Source organism: Scylla paramamosain, chromosome 33 (genome assembly GCF_035594125.1).
Source record: "Scylla paramamosain isolate STU-SP2022 chromosome 33, ASM3559412v1, whole genome shotgun sequence".
NCBI classification, from domain to species: domain Eukaryota; kingdom Metazoa; phylum Arthropoda; class Malacostraca; order Decapoda; family Portunidae; genus Scylla; species Scylla paramamosain.
Genome location: NC_087183.1, coordinates 13,145,029 through 13,167,973, shown reverse-complemented (window position 1 = coordinate 13,167,973; position 22,945 = coordinate 13,145,029). Strand labels below are relative to the sequence as shown.

The following is a 22,945-nucleotide window of genomic DNA, read 5'->3' as shown; positions in this document are numbered from 1 at the left end:
ATGTCTGCTAAAGGGTTGGCGCCCCTATCGTGTTTGATCTCCACGTAGCTTTGCTGGCTGGAACAGTGTCTTTGGTTATTAATGGAAATGTCAATCGTATTTTCCTTTCACCCTTGCCAGTCTTCCTCCTCCATCATCATCACCATCATCGTCATCATCATTATCATTCATCTGAGAAATTTTTCGCACCTCACGCCTGAATTAAAGCGTCCATTGGGGCCAAACTGAGCGTGACAACCCTTTATCGGACCCATTGAGGTCGGGAGGTGACGAGGGAGAGAGGGGAGCTGGGAGAGGAGTGAGAGGGAAGTGAGATCGGGAGGTGGTGAAGGGGGAAGAGGGGGAAGGAAGGAGCGTTGGACGTGCCTAATCCCGCCAACCCATCTTGTAAATCACCATCAATATGTCGTTTTCGTTCACAGTAGCGACTCGGTGTTCAAACTTTCACGAGGCGTTGGGAGCGATTCAATGGGTGTGGTGGTGGTGGTGGTGGTGGTTTTGGTCCTTGTCGTTAGAGGCTGTTGTGGTATATGCTTGTAATTGTGGTTGTCGCAGCAATAGTCGTGGTGGTCGTTGTAGCTGCAGGCTCTACTAATACAAGATGGTTACGTAAGAGATGAGAGGACGGCTGGTGGGGATAACCCTTTGCCTTTACTAACCTCCAAGCCTTACTTTAAATTTAATATCATGCTACAAAGACCGTCGTACTGACAAAGCACTCCACTATTACTTACTCTTCCTTTAATTCCTTTGCGTCACTTTGTTGCAGGGGATCTACTACAATTGTTATTCCTTTGTATTCCTTTGCGTTCCTTTGTTGCTTGTTGCAGGGATACACGCATATCCTTATCGCGTATTTACTGAGCATTTACCGCTGCAATTTCTCTCAGGGCATTGGATCCTAACGGCGCCGATGACCCGCCGCGACGAACAGCGATCCTTTGAAAGAGAATTGGAGTTCAAACGTGGCGGTCCGGTTATGGTGCATTTATCCGTCTGGAAATCCGGCGCGCGTTCCCGAATGTTTATGAGGAGCGCTGAATGTCTCGTGCGGTGCTATGTGGACATCAGATATTCATGAGCACATCCTAGTACATGAAAGCAGCGGTCAGGGGGAGGAGGAGACGGAAGGGGAGGAACAGGTTGAGGAAGAGAATCAGACGGCCATAGTGAAAAAAAAAAAAGAGGAAAGCAAACCGTAGCCAAATGTAGTGAAAGAGGAGAACTAGCAAACTTATGGATGAAGGAAGGAAAGAAGAGAGAAGAAAGAATTTACCAAAACGTAGCGAAAGAAAATTGATAAAAAAAATTACGGACGAAAGAGTGGGAAACATAAAAAGAAGAGGAAGAAGCGGAAGACAAGAGGAGGAGGAACATACAAAAACACAGCAGAGAAGAGCTTACAAAATTACGGACAAAGGAAGGAAAGAGAAGCGGAGGATGAGTGTACCACAATATTGATAAGAAGAGAAAGAATAGACAAGCGAACAGAGGAAGGAGAGAAAAGGCAGAAGAATGCACTGAAACATAACGAAGAAAAGCAAACTAACATACGAAACAAGGAAAGATAAGGAAAACACGAGGAAAGGAAGGAAATAAAGAAGAGGAAGAAGAAGAACGTACCAAAACATCACATTTTTATCGACATTGCCGTAAAGTAAAAAATATTAGGAAGGTTTAGGTGTAAGTATCCTCCCAGAGGCTCATAGAGGCGGCTTTGTGCTTGGAATGGGTCAGAAAAAAAAACAACCCGCCCCATTACATGCAGCAGGACGAACGACACGCGCCTGAGCCTTCCTGGGAAACAAAACTTACGACGCGGCTTGCTGGGCCTTGTATCCGAATCCCTGCATTGAGCTGCGTACAAGGGTGGGATGAAGTCGAATCCAGGAGTGGCGGCACCGCAGGAAATGATCTGCAGACACGGTGACCAAGGCGAGGCGTAAAAAGAGGAGAGGACATGACGAGGCGTGGCGCTGCGGGACTTAATGAGGCAGTGAAATTTGAGACAAGCGGAGTAAAAGACAAGGGTAACGATATCTTAATGACTGTTACTGTTGTTATTACTGGTGCCATCACTTTTTTTTCTGATACTGATGCTGCTGCTGTTACTGGTGCTTAAATTTCTCTATTCATTCTGATACCAGTACTAATGATGTTAGCTTTAATGTTACTGTATTTTAATTGGTTGCCAGAAGTTGGGAATACAATTAGGGAACGATATGGAGTAAGATATCAGGTGTATACACATCGGAATTTCTATAATATTTTTTTCATTGAACCACTTAACTAATAGTGTGTGTGTGTGTGTGTGTGTGTCAGTGTGTTTGTAAGCGCGCATCACATACAACACTTATGATAAAATATTTACTGCTTTCACTATACCACTCATTAACAACCTTTTCACTACTAGATAATTGTTCTCATAATCATTAGCGTCTTGGACACTGTAATAGTCTCGAATGGTTTCTTAACTTGTAAAAGACAGAAGTAAGCCTCTATTTTCTCTACTTTTCTTAATGACTATGCGAACAGTTCTTACAACTCCCTAATTGTTAAGAAGATTATCAACAAAGGAGAGAAAAGACCAAACACACTAAGGTTCACTGCACAAACACACAAACAGACACACACACACACTCACACACACACATCTCGAGCCTCTAAAGCTAAACGTAATTAGGAACAAGTCTAATAAGCCCGCGAAGCAAGACGAGCCAAGTAAGCAGGGAAGCAGACAAGCAAGCAGGGAAGCAATCAGGGCAGAGTGTGTAGGGCTGCCAACTCCGCTCACTCCAGCCTGGCCACGGTGCTGCAGCTTCTCGCCTTCATCCCGACACGCCCTTCACACATACTCCCGCAGGGAAAAAGCACCGCACCAAGTTTTCTTTTAGGTGACACACGGCAGGAGTCAGGGAGTCAGTGGTGCGTGTCCTGCCTTAACCTACCATTACCCTGGCGCCCTGAGTGTCCCAACCTGCCCTCATAAAGCTCGTCTCACGAAGTTTCCTTTTAATACTCGAAGTGACGCACGGCAGAGGCAGCGGCGTGCAGGCAGTGGTGCGTGACCTGCCTTATCTAGCCCACCGTGACCCTGGGATGAGTGTCCTGACCTACTCTCGTGACCTTCCGAGCCTGCAGTGATGTTTTCCTACACTATGCAACCCGTCCATGCTGCATTAGCTTTTTGGTTCACTGATTTGATTGACTATCTTGACCTACCCATCTTGCATTGTCTAGTACAGTATTTAACTTACTCATGATTTACCCAGCCTGCAATATTTTTCCTGCTCTGATTTGACCTATTCTCTCTCTCTCTCTCCCCGTAACCTCTCTAACTCGTCGTGTTTTACCTTACTGATCTGAGCTATTCTCATTACACATCCATCATGCAGTGGTCTTTTTCCTACACTCACCTAACCTAACGTGATCTATCTACCCTGCAGTGCTTTTACCATTATTCATTCTTACTTACCGACCATAAAAGTGTTTTTCCTCCACTCAGCTCCCCTGTCATCTAATCTTATGGCCTACTGCTGTTTTTTTTCATATATATTGATATGACCGAGCGAGCCTGCAGTATTTTCTTTTTTAACTATAATTCAATCTGACCTATTTAGTTTTCCCCTTTCCACGTGACCTCTCATCTATTCTTATGACCTGCAGTGCTGTTTTTCCCCCGCCGATCTGACCTACAGAGCCAGCGGTGTTTTTTCCTGTATCGGTTCATTACTCTGAGTTAAATACAATCCATACAGGAAGGTATCGTGGTATTAATAGGCGGCGGCAGCGGGTAAAGGTTCATTATACGCTGCATTATACGACCCTCCGCGCGGAAAGAGGGCGCGAGTCTGGTGCCGGCGGTGAATATCAATACTGACATTTATAGTATCTGTGATAATCGCCAACATGGAGTTGACTTCCCGCCCCAGGTCATCGAGGCGTCAGGTCAGGTCAGAGTGAATTGAGGTCACGCATTATATAGTCTTGCTGGAAATTTTGTTTATCCCTCGTTGAATCTATTTGTTTCCCCTTTTCCGTTTTTTTTTTCTTCTTGATTTATTCATTTACATTTTCGTCTGTTCTTTCCTCCCCATGCTGTTAGTTTTGTTTATCTGTCATTATACACTTTTCTTCTTCCTTCCTACTTCCATTTTCCTTGTTTATCTTTCCTTTCTGCCATACTTTACTGACTCGCCCTTCCTTCTTCCCTTCCCTTCTCATGCTTAATTTTGTTTATTTCTCATTACACACTTTTATTCCTCTTCCTTTATCATTTACCAATTAAATTCTCCTTTTCTCTTGCTTTACTGATTCACTCTTCCTTATTCCCTTCCATTTTGCTGTTCTAAATTTTGTTTATTTGTCATTACACACATTTATCTTTCTTTTCCTCTTTTTCCCGTATTTATTCGCTCTAGTCCCTTCCCTTCCCTTCGCCGCGGTCAGCCCCATAAACCAACATCTGGACGAAGCAGCAGAGGTCGCCCGTGTCTTGCATGGCCACCTTCCTGCTTATTTTATGGCTCCTGCTGGCTGCGGGGGTCGCTCCTCCTGCTGCTCTGCTCGTGGCCGCTATTGTCCCCGCCTAATACCTCGTGACGCCCAGGAAAATAATAATCGATCATTCTAAATAAAAAAAAATGTATCATAAGAATTTGAAATATATGAAGATACTATAAAAATCGGGGTATATAAATCCGATGTGTGTGAATTTTAAATGTTTGTGCTGGAAATGTATGAATTCAAAACCTAGAGATTCGAAATGCAGAAATACAGTGTTTCTTTTGATCTTTTGAAATACTTTTTAAGAATTTTTTTTTTTTTTTTGACAAGCCGCTTCCTCTATTCTCAGCTTTTTTAATGCGAGAGAGAGAGAGAGAGAGAGAGAGAGAGAGAGAGAGAGAGAGAGAGAGAGAGAGAGAGAGAGAGAGAGAGAGAGAGAGAGAGAGAGAGAGAGAGAGCAGAAACCCGCAGTTCCGTGATGCTTGCTGTCCTCCACGATGATGAACACCTCAAAAACTTCACAAAATAGGCCTTTCGTCTCCATTAAATTTTAAACCTATGCAGGAGGGAGCGTGGAAGGGAATAGCAGCAGGAGGAGGAGGAGGAGGAGGAGGAGGAGAGAAGAGACGGAAGAGAGGAGAGGAAGGAAACATGTAAAAAATACTTTCATGCATAATACATTACCTGCACGTTTGAGTGACAGCGTGTTGCGTGATTCACACTTTTCTTAGCATTTTATATTTTCCTCTGTCCGTTTCCTCTCTGTGCAAAGTACGTGTTGCAGAGGAAGACTGGGGAAACTTAACTTTCTCAACAGCCCACCTAGTAAATTCCATCCAAGAAGATTCTTTCTTGAAATCCCTTGTAAAATAATTTATCCCACGTTAAATCTTGATTTATCGATGGAGGAAATATACTTAGGAAGGGGCATGATTCCGATATTCATGCGGGAAATTCAACGTGAAATAAATCTGCCTGCGTTAAAATACTCTGATAAATTCCTCTAAACTCGATCTAACAAATCTTAACCTAAAGTAACTTAAACTAACCAAGCAAATTTAACGTATCAGTGGAGGAAATTAGTGATGATAAAGTCATAAAAGTGTAATGGTCATGCAGCAAATTTACCTGAGTGGAAACTTTTGGTATATGACCTACCTACGTACCTGCCATTACGAGAAGTTACTATGTACCTTATGATATCCCTTAGTACCGCATAAAATTTCAAATCTCTGTGACCTACGCATCATCGTGGCCTTAACCCGTTCTCTACCGGACAGATATTTTCCCATAATCACTTACAACTTTTAAGGTATATATATATATATTTTTTGTGCTACATCCTCTTAAATAAATAGAAAATAATAATAATCCCTCTTCTTTTCTGTGTCTTCATGCAAATTATCTTTCTTACAGTGCCGTGAATGTTAACAGAGACGACCATAGCAAGAAAAAATGTCAAGTCATGAGAGTGACGAGGTATTGTTAAGAAAAATTCGCGACCTTTGAACGAAACCTACTGGTAATTACATATTGTATAGTGTAACATTAAAGCTCGGTGCATTTTTAAAGCTTTCCATTAATTGCATTATGCCTCGAATTGTGCCAGAAATTTTAATGTTCCTGCTCTTGCCGCTGATTACTTTGATGTCTATTGCTGTTGTTGTTGGTGGTGGTGTTGTTGACGATGATGTAGTTCTTATTATCATTGTTAGTGTTGCTGTAGTCCTCAGTGTAGTAGTGGTAATGGTAGTGGTAGTAATCGTGGTAGTAGTAGTAGTAGTAGTAGTAGTAGTAGTAGTAGTAGTAATAGCAATGATAGTAGTACCAATTCTTATTTCGCTTCCTGTTTTAACTCATTGTATTGATTCATCACGACAGATTTCATCAAATAACAAACAAATAAAACCGCTCTTTAATCTACTAACAAAGGTCAATCAAAGGCTGTGGATCCATTCAGGTGTTGATCAGTCACCGACGGGAAGTTTAAAGTAATAGCGACTTTATAATAATCTCTGGAACAGTTTCCCATTCTTCTTCTTCGTCTTCGTCTTCGTCTTCGTCTTCGTCGTCTTCTTCTCAGAGTGACTTTGTTGCTGGACCAATCAGTCAATCAATCAGTCAATCAGTTAATAAGTCTGTCATTCATTAATTCATTCAGTTAATAAATCAGTTTATCAATCAGCCAATCAATCAATCAGTCAGTCAGTCAGTCTGTCAGTTAATAAGTCAGTCATTCAGTTAATCAGTCTATCAATTAATCAGCCAGTCAGTCCGTCAGTCAGTATGTCAGTCGGTCAGTTAGTCGATCAGTTAAGCAGAGTCAGTCACTCAATCTCTTTTTTATTTAAACTACTCATATTCCATTCTTTGCTATCAAACTTAGTAATTTCTAGTAGTTTTTATTATTTTTTTAAACTATATTCTCTTTTAAAAACCTTTGCCCTTTTTTTGTTTTGTTACTTTTACTGTGCTCCCCATTGTTGTGGAAATATCTCGTTCAATCCCTGATCGTGTGAAAGCAGGAATGACACCGCATGTGGAAATGAATTTATATGCATATTGAACATCCGTGTAGTAAAATGAATACGTTATACAAAGAGCCAAAGTCTATACATGTCAAGGTTAAAATATATAAATGTAATTATGTTGAGATTCAAATATGTTGGTGCAAGTATATGATCCTTTTGACAGATTCCATGTACAGAGGAAAATACATTAATTATACAGTATACGATTATAAAAAAAAAAAAAAGGCTTTGGAGGTTACATTGCAAATTACAGGAAAGATGGTGGTGGTGGTGGTGGTGATGGTGGTGACTGTGATTGTGGTGGTGATGATTGTGGTGGTCGTAGTAGTAGTATTAGTAGTAGTAGTAGTAGTAGTTGCAGAAATGGCCATGATGATGATAATGCTGATAATAATAATGATGATGATAATAATGATAATGATAATAATAATAATAATAAATAATAATAATAATAATAATAATAATAATAATAATAATAATAATAATAATAATAACAGCAACAATAATAATAATAATAACAGCAACAGTAACAACAACAACAATAGCAACAATAATACAAAAATCATCAAAAAAGGATAAATAATATATAGACAGGTTTCAGAAAGGGCAGTAATCCAGTTATCTGTTAATAATTACAATAATGAGCTTATCATATAATTGGACTGCCATTACCAGCTGGAGCAATTGTGGTAAATATAACAATTGAGTTTAGCTGCGAGTTATAAAGCACTTGCAGTATTATCAAATATCACAATTCACAGCAAACAATAACAGGGTGATGATGATGATTATAAGAGGTGCCCAATACAATACATCAGACCACATAGTATGTATCGTATTTGTGCCCATCTTATATACGTAACCGGATTTCCTTTGCATCATTCCAGGAATAGTAATTTGCTAACGAAGGCTAACTGATACACGGATAGGTAAATACCATTCTAAGAGAGAAACACAGAGAGCAGCGGGGGATGGGAGTGGAGGGATTGAATACGAACAGAAAGCAGAGGTGGAAGGTTTGATTGACATGGCTTTATGATGAATGTAGTGACGTAAGCTGTGAGGTTATTGTGGTGTTGTGGCGCGTGGCTTTCCATATCATGTAGCTGTTTTGGTCTGTTTGTCAGGTAAAAGGGTATCATGTGTACTGACACTAATTATGTTTGTGTGGGTCTGTGTGGGTGTGGGGAGTGATGGAGTTGTTATGGAGTATCTCTTAGTGTGTGTGTGTGTGTGTGTGTGTGTGTGTGTGTGTGTGTGTGTTTACGTAGCAGTAGCAAACAGGCCATAAGCTACACTCGTTACATCTTGTTTGCTCGAATTTATCCATTTTCTTTCCAATTTCTGCTTCCTGTGTGTGATGGGAGGAAATGCGCGTGCCTGTGACGCCGACCATGCTCTCACGTGCCAAATGTGAGGCCGTGACGATTAGGAACAAAAGGGGAAAGTGCCTGGCAATGGTCATGTCCCTAGGGGGTGAAGTTTCAAGGCTCCATCGGGTTGCCTGGCTGATCGGAGGTGCTGCCTGACTATCGTGACGGCTACTGGCAGTATTAATTACTTGCTTTCACTTATATCAGCTCTCCTACTTCTTTGTGTTGTCTAGCTTCCTGACACTCTTCCACATGACGTGTTGCTTATCAAACTTGACACAGTAATAGTATGAAGAGAGAGAGAAAGAGAGAGAGAGTGTCTAGTTTGCGTGATTCACCAAAAAATAAGCTAGTAAATAAGCAAAGAAAAAATCAGTTGTGTTTCCTACACTCTTGCCTCTCCCAAGTCCGGGATTCACGGGGCTTCCTTGTGGATTTAGTGGAAATACTTGCGAATTACAAATGTCTATATGACTTTTTAGACACACAAAAACACACACACACACACACACACACACACACACACACACACACACACACACACACACATGTGTTGTGAGATCATTGCGTTTTTGCTCCACCTCACTAACCTCAGTAAACACTATTTTGAATTTCTCTCTCTCTCTCTCTCTCTCTCTCTCTCTCTCTCTCTCTCTCTCTCTCTCTCTCTCTCTCTCTCTCTCTCTCTCTCTCTCTCTCTCTCTCTCTCTCTCTCTCTCTCTCTCTCTCTCTCTCTCTCTCTCTCTCTCTCTCTCTCTCTCTCTCTCTCTCTCTCTCTCTCTCTCTCTCTCTCTCTCTCTCTCTCTCTCTCTCTCTCTCTCTCTCTCTCTCTCTCTCTCTCTCTCTCTCTCTCTCTCTCTCTCGTTCTGTATATATCAATCAAGAATTGCTCCTGCCAAAAATGTTCTTGCTGGAGCGTTCAAAAATCTATCTGCAAAATGGATTACAGTTAACGTTATTAAAGATTTTGCATTAATCAGTCAGACCAACTTAGTTCTAGGAAGAGAGATACTGGTTTTCAAAAGGTGAGAGAAAAAACAAAGACATACCGAATATTAACTATCTATGAGAGAGAGAGAGAGAGAGAGAGAGAGAGAGAGAGAGAGAGAGAGAGAGAGAGAGAGAGAGAGAGAGAGAGAGAGAGTGGGTGTGGGTGCGTGCGTGCGTGCGTGAGTCCACTGCTATAATATGCATGAATATAATCAACTAGAGAACCGTGAAACTATCTAGTTTTATTATAAATTCTACATAGCTGCCTTGAGGACATGCAGCCATTGACACATTGATGTGACGGAAATGAATTTGCGTATAAAAATAAATGTGATTTGCCATTAGAAGAAATAATAATAATTGGTTATTAGATAAATATAAATAAATATCGTGTTGAGTTTACTTTAATTTTTTTCTAATCAATACAAGAAGAGAGATGGAAACGTGTCTTTCTTTGCCCCTGTAACTGTGAGCGTCAGAACTCAATACTGTGGAGAATTAGAATGAGTGCTGACGCGTTGTCTTTCTTTTCAGAGTGGAGAAGTGGACCAGTGATAAGACTTGCACGCGTATTTGCAAGGTAAGAAAAATTTATGTTTCAAGATTTCTTATTGTCTTCCTGTGCCTCTTCTTGTGTAAGTATATGAGTGTGGATGAGTGGTGATAAATATCTTTCTTTTTTAAGTCTTTTAATAACAACCACGTGAATAAGTTATAAACGGAATAATGTATTTTTCACATCCTTTTTTTTATATGTGGTTTTATCAGTCTTTTCATTCCCACATAATCGAGGAAGAAAATAAGAACTTTCCCTTTTTTTATAGGAATTAACTTCTGCCGGGGAATTCAGAAAATAAAGTTACGGTTTAATCGCTGAATTTCATCCATTTCCATTGAGGAATTTCTTCGTTGGGAATGTAAGAAGGTCCTGCTGAAATATGTAGGCTTTCCAGGTACATGCGGTCGCGCAGTCGGCATTCCCTTCATCTTTAAAACAATGCTTCTCTCGTTTCTCTTCTCGATTCAATGCATCTCTCCTTCCTTTTCTGGTTTCAGCTCTTGTTGTAAGTAAGTAAAATATATTTCTTCTCACAAGGGTTCACGATGAATAATGCAAGATAGTGTAAGTATTATTTCAAAGGTACCTGTGCCAAGCCTCTCTCTCTCTCTCTCTCTCTCTCTCTCTCTCTCTCTCTCTCTCTCTCTCTCTCTCTCTCTGTCTCTGTCTCTGTCTCTGTCTCTGTCTCTCTCTCTCTCTCTCTCTCTCTCTCTCTCTCTCTCTCTCTCTCTCTCTCTCTCTCTCTCTCTCTCTCTCTCTCTCTCTCTCTCTCTCTCTCTCTCTCTCTCTCATAAAAAAAAACTCACGTATTTATCAGTAATAATCGAAGCGTTTTTTGGATCAGTAATGCTAAAACTTTTCTATGTAGGAAGCAATTGTCGACATTTTAATTTTTGGTTTCCACATCACATCATGAATTCAGATTATAACCTTTGAAATTATCTCGGTAACTTTTTTATAACATGGATTTTTTTTATATTTATTTTGTATTGATGAAAATATGGAGACAATGATAAATGTTCATCTCACTTTGTTATAGCGAGAAGAAATGATCGTATTTTTGGATTTACGATGATATTTTGCTTAATACCCTTCAGAAAGATGTTAAGCCAGATGAATTTGCTTGTTTTTTTTTTTTTTTTTTACCAGTCTGTTAATCTCTTGTGAAATAAACTCGCTTGTTATTATTAAGATATTATTTTGGCAGCTTTGTAGTTTTAAAACAGATTCTTTTCTGTAATTCTTCCATATATATTGTATAATAATTGTGTGTTTCCGTTCTCTCTCTCTCTCTCTCTCTCTCTCTCTCTCTCTCTCTCTCTCTCTCTCTCTCTCTCTCTCTCTCTCTCTCTCTCTCTCTCTCTCTCTCTCTCTCTCTCTCTCTCTCTCTCTCTCTCTCTCTCTCTCTGTTTTGGTATTTTTCATTAAAGGCCAGAATCAGATAGCAGCATTAAATACAAATAACCTCTTGCTATTTCACAGCTGCTTTCATTCTGAGAGCACCATTTTACTGACTGACATTCAAACAACTAGCGGTGATGTTGCCTTGGTAGTGAAACGCGACAATGCGGGACCATAGACTTTTACCTCACTTCCTCGTTGTTCAGTGCCACATGTTCCCGCCCTTACTAGATCTTACTTCCTGCCGGCCAGCTTGATTTCTGCGCCCGCTTCTTAAGTTGAGGATTAATTGTCGCACCGGCCTGTGTGCGTGTGCCATTCGTCTCATTTCATAAGGAGAACAGCAGCTAGAAACCATTACTCCAGACGCGGAGAACATTACACACTGATGCATGCTGGGAGGAACATGTCGTGTCTGTTTGGGAGAAGGAGGGAGTGCAGGACTGGGAGACGGAAGAGAAGGAGGAGGAGCAGGAGCAGGAGAGAAGAAGAAAGGGAAATAAAAAAGAAAGCAAAGGAATGGAGGAAAAGTGAAAGGGGAAATATAATAAAAACCGACAAAATATGTGAGGTAGAAAATGATGAAGAAGAACAAGGAAGAGAAGAAGGAAGGAAAAGCAGGAACAAGAAGAAAACCAAGCGAAAACCAGGAGGATATATGGGAAAGAGGAAGGAGATGAACAAAAAGAAGAAAGGGGAAGGAATGGAAGGAAAGAATAAAGTAAAATGAGAAGAGAGTGTGACAGCGTTCTTTGTGAAGAGAGATACTCGTACGTGGAAAAAAAATCATCAGCACACTCAGCACAAGATAAATTGAAGAAAACTAAGGGAAAGAAATTGTCAACGAGTGAAGGTAAGCAAAGAGAATGTTTTATATATTTCTCTTGCAGCATTTTCAGAGTGTAATTTACCATTTTCTTAACTCTGCCTGGTTTTTAAGTAATTGCAGGTGGAAAAGTGTGAATTTATAATATCATCTTTCCAGTCCAACCTTGATGAGGTAAGAACATAAATGAATAGATAGATACATACATACATAGATATAGATAGATAGGAAAAAAGAATGAGTTTGTATATCGATACTTTCACTGTAACCATGATGTAATAGGAATATAGATGGAGAGAGAGAGAGAGAGAGAGAGAGAGAGAGAGAGAGAGAGAGAGAGAGAGAGAGAGAGAGAGAGATTCTTAGTACTGTTATATGTGATATTCTATGAATATTTTATCCCTTATATTATTTAAATTATGCGATAAAACCTGGACTCAGCACTGCACGCTTCATTATATATATTTTTTCTTCCTTGCTTCTTTCCTTCTTTTTTCTGCTTATTACTTATTACTTTTCTTGTCTCATTTTCTTCTTTTCCATCCTACCATTATTATTATTATTATTATTATTATTATTATTATTATTATTATTATTATTATTATTATTATTATTATTATTATTGTTGTTGTTGTTGTTTTTGTTTTTCTTATTGTTGAGGTACTACTACTACTACTACTACTACTACTACTAATATTACTACTACAATTAATACCATTACCATAACCACAATCGTCATCACCTGTCCTTGAAAGCAATCTGACACAATTGTAAACCTTTCCAACAAGCGGAAACATTGACTGATCCTGCGGTGATGAAAGACGCAGCCCATTTCCACACTGATGCCCACGCCTTGATTATGGGGCTTGTGGAACACCAATTATGAGGCGCCCCTGGTGCTTGATGAGAGCATTCTTCACCGTCAGAGAGAGAGAGAGAGAGAGAGAGAGAGAGAGAGAGAGAGAGAGAGAGAGAGAGAGAGAGAGAGAGAGAGAGAGAGAGAGAGTTGTATTAATTGCAAATTAGTCATAACTGATAAGCAGAGTAAGAAAAAAAGAGAAAGGGTGAGCCAGTACGAAAATTAAAGGACAGGTCAGAGAGAGAGAGAGAGAGAGAGAGAGAGAGAGAGAGAGAGAGAGAGAGAGAGAGAGAGAGTTTACACATCCAAGCAATAAAAGTCCTTAATACTTCATCATTTCGATAAAAAGGAAAATCGGAAAACTCAAACACGAGTCGGCTGATCAGATCTTGAGTGTGCGATTCTCACTTTTATGTCCTGCTGAGCGTTTCAATTTTTCCTCGGTTGTCGTTTCAGAGAGAGAGAGAGAGAGAGAGAGAGAGAGAGAGAGAGAGAGAGAGAGAGAGAGAGAGAGAGAGAGAGAGAGAGAGAGAGAGAGAGAGAGAGAGAGAGAGAAAGAGAGCAGGAGGGAGAAGCTCTTTAGTAAATATTTAAGTTTATTTTAATATTCTTCGGTAAGCAATCAGTATTCCATAGTCTTAGCTTAGCAGAATTATAACTTTATTATATTTATTTTTTGTACATGTTTTGCCAGCATTCGTACATATGAAGCATAATAAGAAAAGAAAAAAAGAGAAAACGCATGAGAAAAGAGAAGCAATTGGGGAGAGGCGGCCCAGGGGAGAGGCAGCGGAGAGCCAAGTGTAAGTGTAAATATTTTCAGGCTCGCCGTTCCGCCTCTTGGTGTGGTTACGAAGCGAGGCGAAGTGCGACAGCCTCAAACTTGACCCATTTTCCTGTGTGGTCGAAACTCTGGCTTCTTGAGGGTAGCGGGGACACCTTTCCCGTGTAATGAGAATGAACTCATCTCTGGAGCTGCCTTCATTTCGCACTCTCTTGCCCCGGGTCATGCTTACATCACCCGTTTCTCCCCCCGGTCTATCTGGTTGTCAGTAACGTCTCACTCTATCCTCGCCCTTGTGTGTGGGAGTCCCAAGGGTGAAGATAGTTTAGTGGGGTGATCAGAAGCCGTCTTAGCCTGGACTGGAGACTGCTTGGCTTGTTTTTCCTGATTGCCAAGAGGTTTTCTTATCCCGGAACAAACTGCATCGGGGAGACAAGGTTCTACTACTCTATTTCCACGAGAGGCTGCGATCGTGTCTTCCTCGCCTCTTCTCTGACCTAACCTCATTTCTCTCTCTCTCTCTCTCTCTCTCTCTCTCTCTCTCTCTCTCTCTCTCTCTCTCTCTCTCTCTCTCTCTCTCTCTCTCTCTCTCTCTCTCTCTCTCTCTCTCTCTCTCTCTCTCTCTCTCTCTCTCTCTCTCTCTCCCCCCCATTTCGGTGACTCCTCCCCCATTACTCTGTAGGTTAATTCTCACTCCCTTCCTTTTTTGTCGTTTTTCCATTACTCTCATGGTTAATTCTCCCCGTGCTTCCCTTTCCTTCTCTCTCGCTGACCCCACACCATTTTCCGCACCCTTACTGTGACCCCTTAACCAATATCTTCCTCTCTACTGACCTCGTTTCCTCCTCCACTTTTCCCTCACACTTCCTTACAAGCAACATCTTCACCTTCTACCTTCCCCACCTTCCCCTTCCCTCCATCCACTATAACCCTCCACCTTCCACTTTCAGGATTTCACACCACACTCCTGACCTCTTATCCTTTATTTAAATGTTCTCTGGAAACTTAAATAATTACATGTTCATTATGCATCTCCTATTATCAACACGAGAACCGCGGCATTTAAAAACGAGAACTAGGTTAATGATAAATACTGATGAAATATGTAAAGCATCAAATATGACGTGTCTTTAATTACGTATAATGCATGGTGTGTAATTAACCTTTGCTTTTTTAATGTGTGCGTGTGTGTGAATGCGTTTATTAAGGCTTTGTTGGTCGTGACGTCATGGCCTAGCGGCGCGCCATTAGGAGGAGTTAGTGGATAATAATGGGTGTGTGTGTTATCGTTACGGTCTCCTTGTAAGGCTCGCCGCTGTTATGGTCTGAGTAAATAGTCCGAGGTTGTTCATTCCTTCGTGGGTTATATTCTACACGTTCTTGAGCCTTACATACACACACACGCACACGCACACAGACACACACACATACATACACACATACATACATACATACATGCACGCACGCATCTCTTCATCCATTGCCGTAAATGATAGTTGTTCTAGAAATAATAACTGAGTGATAATGAATAATAATATAATAATAATAATAATAATAATAATAATAATAATAGTAATAATAATAGTAACAATAATAACAGCAGAATTTCACATAATCTATACTATTCTAGTAAATGATTAATAATTACATGTGTTTATTTATTTAATTTTTTTTGAGCCATTAGTTGATTTGTTTGTTTAATCCACCGTCACTTACCACATATATTGTATTTACAAGTACATCACATACGAAAGGAAGACTTTACAACATACACCTTCATCTTCCTTTAATCTCTCTCTCAATCCCTTCTGAATAACGTTAAAGAAGTCGAGAGATATCACGTTTAATTTTGCCATTCAGTTCCACGTATACTTTTTTGCATCTATTTCCCGAACCGTATTTTCAAACATTTTCTTCAGACTGGGTGGAATTACCTCGGTGACTAACTATTGTCCTCGTCCCGCCGTCCATTGGTGAGGCGACGTGCTGCGAGACAAAAGTGCGAAAATGTAAGGACTTTGGCGCCGAAATTGAATCAGACCGAAACCACTTGAAATTGCGTGTGGGAGAAGCAGAGAGGAGCGTGCCCGGAGCATTGATTAGAGAGAGAGAGAGAGAGAGAGAGAGAGAGAGAGAGAGAGAGAGAGAGAGAGAGAGAGAGAGAGAGAGAGAGAGAGAGAGAGAGAGAGAGAGAGAGAGAGAGAGAGAGAGAGAGTGTCCGTGATAGAAATAGCCGTTGTGTGTGAAGCAATTGAAGAGTAACATATGCATGGGACAAAATAATAAAATAAAAGCAGGAAGAGAAGGCAAAAAGAAAACGATTATGAAAAAGGCAGATGAAACATACAGTACAACGAAAAGCAATGAACACATGCAAAAAAAAAAAAAGAATAAAGAGACGGAAACTATTAAACAAACCAACAAAAAGTGTTACGAACAGAAGAATGTAGACAAAGACTGAGAATAATGATATGGAACTTGGTGAGTGAAGGGAAATGAAGAGAACAGAGACATGTAATAAAAGTAGTGCAAGGGAAAAACTCCGTGACCGTAAAATATGTAAATGGACAAAGTTAGATAATAAAAATAAAAAAAAACAAGAGCGATATAAAGAAAACGGAGACATAAAGAAGAAAACGAAGATATTGAACAGATAAAAAGTCTTGGAAGCTAATAAGAGGAAGGCAAAAAGTAGAATTGTCGTTAAAATTCAAGAAAATACAAAGGATCAGAAGAAAAGAATAAAAAAAAATGAACTAGGTAGCTTTTTGGGTAGAACTAATTGGATTGAGGTTCTAGAAGTGAGTGGAAGATGAGGATGAAGAAGAGGATGGGGAAGGGAGGAAGGTGAGCGATGGAAATAGAATTCTGGAAGGGAGAGAAGGAGAGGTAGGGAGTGAGAGGGAAGGAGGGAAGATGATTAATGAGCGAGAGGGAATAGGAGGAAAAAGTAGGAGAAAAGACAACATTTGGTAACTACGTAGCAGCATTTTAGTTCTTCTCCTTTACCCTTTCTCTTTTTTTCTCTCTTTTTTTCATATCTTTTTTTCAGATCTCCCCTTCTCTTCCCCCTTGTATTCTTGCTGTAATTCCCAGACCTCTGCTTGTTTTTTTTTTTTTTTGACCTCATCTTCTCTCCTCACGTGAGTTTGTTTACTGAGTGGAGCAGTAAGTGAAACATTTGGAATTATTTCGTTTTTTTTTTTTTCCCCGTTTTTCGTGTCTCCCATTCCTAAGGTCTTAGTGAAATGCAGCTGTAAGTAAACATAATTATGGAGATAGTGATGCTGTTGATGATAATGGTGGTGGTGGTGATGGTGATAGTAGTAGTAATATTATTATTAGTTGTTGTTGTTGCTTTTTGTTGGTGTTTTAATAAAAGTAGTAGTAGCAGTAGTAGTAGTAGTAATGGAGGTTTTGATATTAATAACAATAAAGATTATAACAATAGTGAATTACAGAAAATCAATAGATATAAAGATAAAACTTACCTCAACCTTCCATTGTTTAAATTAAGCTGTATCAGTGACCTTTACTTTCCATGAAAATTACTGTCAGTATGATTGATGCAAGACGGACGTAATTCTGTAACATCACGATAACTTTCCTGGGGGTAAAAACAGAGACAGAAAACGATACCTGATGGTTAAGGAATGACTGGGTGTTGTCATAGATGCTTGCTACAACACTTCGAGGTATAACATTTATAAACAAAAAGTTAGAAATGCAAGCGTCTCTCTGTAACGTAAATGTTTTTTTTTTTTTCGGTATAGGTTTACAATTTTTACTAACGCATTCCTTACTACACCGAAATATCACTTGGAAAATCATCTCCATGTATGTGTCAAGGTTGTCTCCTACCGCTCCTGACATTTGGTGGTGAGGGAAGGACAAGGCGTCGTGTAATTTACGAATGTGTTTCCGCCGATAAGGGTTTCTGGAAAGGTGATTGCAACGGAGATTTGTACGTATCATTTACTAACAGTCATAATGTATCAACTTTTTCAAGTAAAACTTTACTATTTTCTCTTTCTTTTAAACACACCACCTCGACTAACACTACTACCACCACTACTACCACTTTCTCCTCCTCCTCCTCCTCCTCCTCCTCCTCTTCCTCTTCCTCTTCCTATTTTTCCTTCGAAGTTGCAGGAATCGTAACATAATTCTTGGCCAAGAATGATTTCATAAACTATATGAAAATAAAATCAGTAGAAAATAGAGAAGATAATGAAAGAAAATAATGTTGAAAACCTGAATAACTTCGAGGTTTTTATGAGAATTCATTTCACCACTTTTGGAAACTAAGATGTTCTCAGTTAAAGATTACAATACAAAGGTGGAGAACAGAAGCCAAAAATGCGACGTAAAGAATAAAACCTTTTATCAACTAAAACAGATAAATCAATACTAAAAAGTAAAGAAGTAGCTCTGGGGTGGGAATGGATCATTATAAACTTTGGAGAAACTTCGGGATGGGCCGTGAACTTGGCCTCGCTGGCACGGAGACGAGTACTTGTAAGGGAAGGGGAAGGAAGGGCGGAAGGGCAGGCCGAGGAAATGAAGGGGAGGCATAAGGGCAACGGCCATTGTTAGACACGAAGTTAGAAAAGTTACATAATTGTGTTTCCAGAACTTGGACGTAGTTTATTTTTACTTCTTTTCCTTTTTGCGAAGTCGAGTAAAACGCTGATCGAGTCACTGTTTTCATTTTTTTCCCTCTTTTCGTGTTCTAGCTTTCCAGGAAACCTCCATCGTCATAAAAGACTATGGCTGTCCCTTTCTCTCTATGGTGATTTTTTTTATCACATTCTTTACTTTCACTTATGCTTTTGATTTGCTCTTGTTGACATTAATGGAACAGCTAGTGACAGTAATAATACGCATGCTGCATTACTATTATTTTCTACCTTTATTATTCAGTTTATAGTGTTCAGTATTAACCCACAATTCACCCTTTTCCTTCACCAATAAGACCAATAAATATACGGCAAGAAAAAAAAATGGCCTGTCTAAATTTACCATACAACTCACGGGACCATCTCTCCGCTATGAACGTGGTGGTGGTGACGATGGATGGTGATGAATATAACTATGCCGCTGGGAAATCCGAGAATATGTACGCTGGATACACTTTTGTTTGCCTCATTTATTTCAGCAAAGTGATTCTCAAGAAAACTGTAAATACACACGCACGGGAATGGCAGTCGTAGTATTAGTGGTAATAGTGACGGTGGTTATAGAGGGATTGTGATTAGTAGTGGTGTTATGGTGATTGTGCTTGTAATGTAAGTGGTAATGGTAGTAATAGTGGTGATGGTCGTGATAGTAGTAGCAGCAGTAGTAGCAGAATAAATGGTGATGACTATTATTGACTAACGATGTGATGCAGATGGTGAGGCGCATGATAACGAGCCTCAAGCAGTGATGGTGATGATGGTGGTGATGGGCGGGGTAGTGATGGTGGTGGCTGCAGCGGAAGGCACCACCCGGGGGTCGCAATTTCCAGCACGTCTCTCCTTTTTCTCCCGAGACGATTGATTTTCCAATTTTCTCTCACTCACTTTCCCATTCGCTCTGTGACGGGATTTATGTTGGCAGTGCAAGCAGACGACCGTATGGCGACCCAACTGTAGAAAGCGAACCTCTCTTTTACCCTGCCAGAGGGGGGAGAGAGAGAGAGAGAGAACTAGATCTCATTTCTTCTGCATTGCATTAAAGTTGTGGAAAAAGATGATCTCGTCTTTACATTTACGTAGCCAATTTATCTTGCTTTATACCTCCTCCTCCTCCTCCTCCTCCTCCTCCTCCTCCTCCTCCTCCTCCTCCTCCTCCTCCTCTTCTTCTTCTTCATCCTCACTTCCCCTCATCAGCCCCGATTGAAGGCCAAATGAGGGAAAGATTCGAACCCCGGCAAAGCAGTGTGGTCCCACCAAGCAATTTCAATTAGTTACACTGGTGGTCAGAAGAACTACTTGATTTTGTCCATCTTGATTTTTCCTCGCTTGCTTTTACAATTTTTCTTAACCTCTTCCTTTTGATATCGTAGAGAGAGAGAGAGAGAGAGAGAGAGAGAGAGAGAGAGAGAGAGAGAGAGAGAGAGAGAGAGAGAGAGAGAGAGAGAGAGAGAGAGAATGATATTGACAAATAGATCAAAAACACATCCTTCACTTTTATCATAATCGCTGTAGTTTTTTGACCTTTCGAGGAAACTTTGATCTTTTAGTGATCTTCTATATTACGCTACTCGGGGAAGTGTTGAGTGCTGAGCCTTTTGATCACCCCTTTTTTGTATCACCGGCGCCTTCAAGAGGATTACTCGTTAGACGAAGGATCATGAAGGGAAATAAAGAGCCAAGATAAATTGAGATGTGGAGGAGGAGAAGGAGGACGAGGAGGCGGAAGATGTACGAGGACGAGAAGACGGAAGAGAGGAAAGAGGAGGAGCAAGCGGAGAAGTTGGTGGTGGATGATTTCTTGATGGAGGAATAAGTGGAGGAGAGAGAGAGAGAGAGAGAGAGAGAGAGAGAGAGAGAGAGAGAGAGAGAGAGAGAGAGAGAGAGAGGTGGATAAAATGGAGGAGAAATTAATGCTAGAAACTTGAGAGCAAATGTTTCAGGCATATATTCTCTCTCTCTCTCTCTCTCTCTCTCTCTCTCTCTCTCTCTCTCTCTCTCTCTCTCTCTCTCTCTCTCTCTCTCTCTCTCTCTCTCTCTCTCAGTAGTAGTAGCAGTAGTAGTAACTGTAAAGGTAATGAAACGCCTGATTTATGTAAGACAACTAAAAACGCAAGAAATCATAACCGTACTTAAAACCAGAAAATAATTTGAAACTCCGCAGCGCACCTGGTGAACCTCCCCTCATTTCCTCCCTCATCTTACCTGTGTCACCTTCCGACCTTTTCATTTTTTGACAAGATCTCCCTCGCCTCTCTCCCAACCCACACTTGTCAGCCGATCTCTTTTTTACCCGTGTGGAACCTTGACCCATGCATCTTTTTTGTTCTTTTTCTCTACGCCAGGTAATTTAATGGGTTATATTTCCCATTCGTGAGGTGGCTCTGGTTTTATGGACCATTTGGTGTTATTTATACAGCATCGTCATGTCGCCGCCATTTCTACGTGTGTGGGAGTTTTTATGTGTCTATTATAGCTTTTTATTGTCACCGTGTGTCGTGTTCTGTGTCTTGTTTAAAGTCGTCGCTTTTTTTTTTTTTTTTTTGTGTGTGTGTGTGTGTGTGTGGATCGAAGGATTAACGTTCCTGTGTTTTTATTGCATTTATTTATTTATTTATTTTCTATTTGTCGTATTTCATCCTTTAGCCTTTTCTTGTTTTATATATATATATACATATTTTTTTTCTTTTCGTCCCTCCTCCAGTTATTTTTTTCTCACAGCATTTTGTCTATGCTTTTTCACCCACTTCCGGTATTTTTCTTTGTGTGGCTGTCATATTTATTCCTGGAATTTCCGAATAATATCTGTAACATTCATTGCATGTTTCTCTGTTATTTTCCCATGACTACACATTTTCTACCTTACTTCAACCTCAAATTATATGTGAATATATTTCCGTTAATTTCTCTTTGACAGTACATAATTTCCACTCTTCCCTTTGACTTAATTTTTCACTCAGGTCTATTTCACATTTCTGTTTTAATTCCCCCAATGATTACAAATATTCTTGCCTGAAACTTCAACCTTTCACATTTACCAGCACCTTTCCATTTATTTTCCCTTAGTACATCAATGGCAGGCTTCATTTTGGCTGCATTTTTTATACACGTATATTCCACATTTCTCTTGATAGGTACGTTTGATTACATATTTTTTCCACTACTGTCTTTGACCTTGTTATATGAGGTTCAGCCGTCCGTGGCTCTGAAAGGGAGTGAGGGTGAGACATCCCTTCAAAGCAGCAATATAACGCCTTTCACTGACCACACGTTAATATATATGCTGCAAAACCTCGTCCCAGATTTTCCCAGAAATATATGAAACCCTTACCTGCTGCTCCTGATACTTTGTCGGTCCCTGTGTGAGTCTGTGTTGGTGTGCGTGTGTGTTTGTGGCTCTCCAGTTTAGCATCCCTCCCTCCTCTGACGCTCCGGGTATTTTTTTCTGTCCTCTGTACCTTCTCTAAACGTTTTGACGCGGGACTTGAGCCTGTGTTTGGATAGCCTGGGAAGTGGGCGGAGCGAGGGAGAGGGTGAGAGTGTTGGCGAGTGAAGCAAGAGGATGATGTGATGGTGTTAGCAGAGGGCACTGTCATAGTCGTCTCACATCACCATCATCACCATTACTGTTTCGTTGTGACATATCATTGTGAGGGATAAGAGGGTGATATGATGGTGTTACCTTTTTAGAATATTGTCATACTGTTCCTTTATCACTGTCATCATCATCAGTACCTCCCTGCCTTGACATTACACTGTTTTCACTGGAACCCTGAGTCATCGTTGTCTAGAAGTAATCTGCACAAGTGGAACAAGGAAGTAAGACCACATTACTATTAACACCATATCTTCCTCGACTCACTGACAAAACACTGTTCACTATAACAATGAGTCATCCTTATTAAAAGATAATCTACAGGACAAAAACAGTGATGAGGAAGCTTCTCTGCCATACTTTTCCTACATCACTACTATTACCTTTTCTTCCTCGACTTTCTGGTAAGACACTATTCTCACTATAACCCTCAGTCACTTTAATCTAAAAACTGCCTACAGAACTAAAACAAAGGAGTGATGAGGGAACAACTCTGCCATACTCGTTCTACGTCACTAACATCACCATTGTTTACTTGTCTCTTTGATAAAACACTGAATTCACTATAGCCCTGAGTCTCTAGTCTAAACATTATCTGCAGAACTGAAACAAAGGAGTAATGAGAAACACCACCTCCATACTTTTCCTACATCATCATCACCACACTCTTCAAATATCACTATAACCCTCACTACATTCTCGTCGACAAAAATTTGCAACTAAAACAAGAGACATTCCTACTTGTTACAATACGTTCCTCTCTTTTCCTCCCTCGCTCTGCCACTCACCCTCTCTCCCTCCCTCCCGCCATGGTAGCGTGCTGCTCAAACACTCAGTAAATTCAA

General features: G+C 40.3%; 1 long non-coding RNA gene across 5 annotated transcripts in view; it reads left to right on the top strand.

Annotated features, from left to right (window-relative positions):
• LOC135089722 (uncharacterized) overlaps positions 1–22,945 on the top strand; it is a 259,283-nt gene that overhangs the window by 25,819 nt on the left and 210,519 nt on the right. For all 5 annotated transcript variants that reach the window (XR_010261610.1, XR_010261611.1, XR_010261612.1 and 2 more), the window contains exon 2: positions 9,935–9,980. This is a non-coding gene — a long non-coding RNA (uncharacterized LOC135089722). The remainder of the gene's footprint in view (positions 1–9,934; positions 9,981–22,945) is intronic.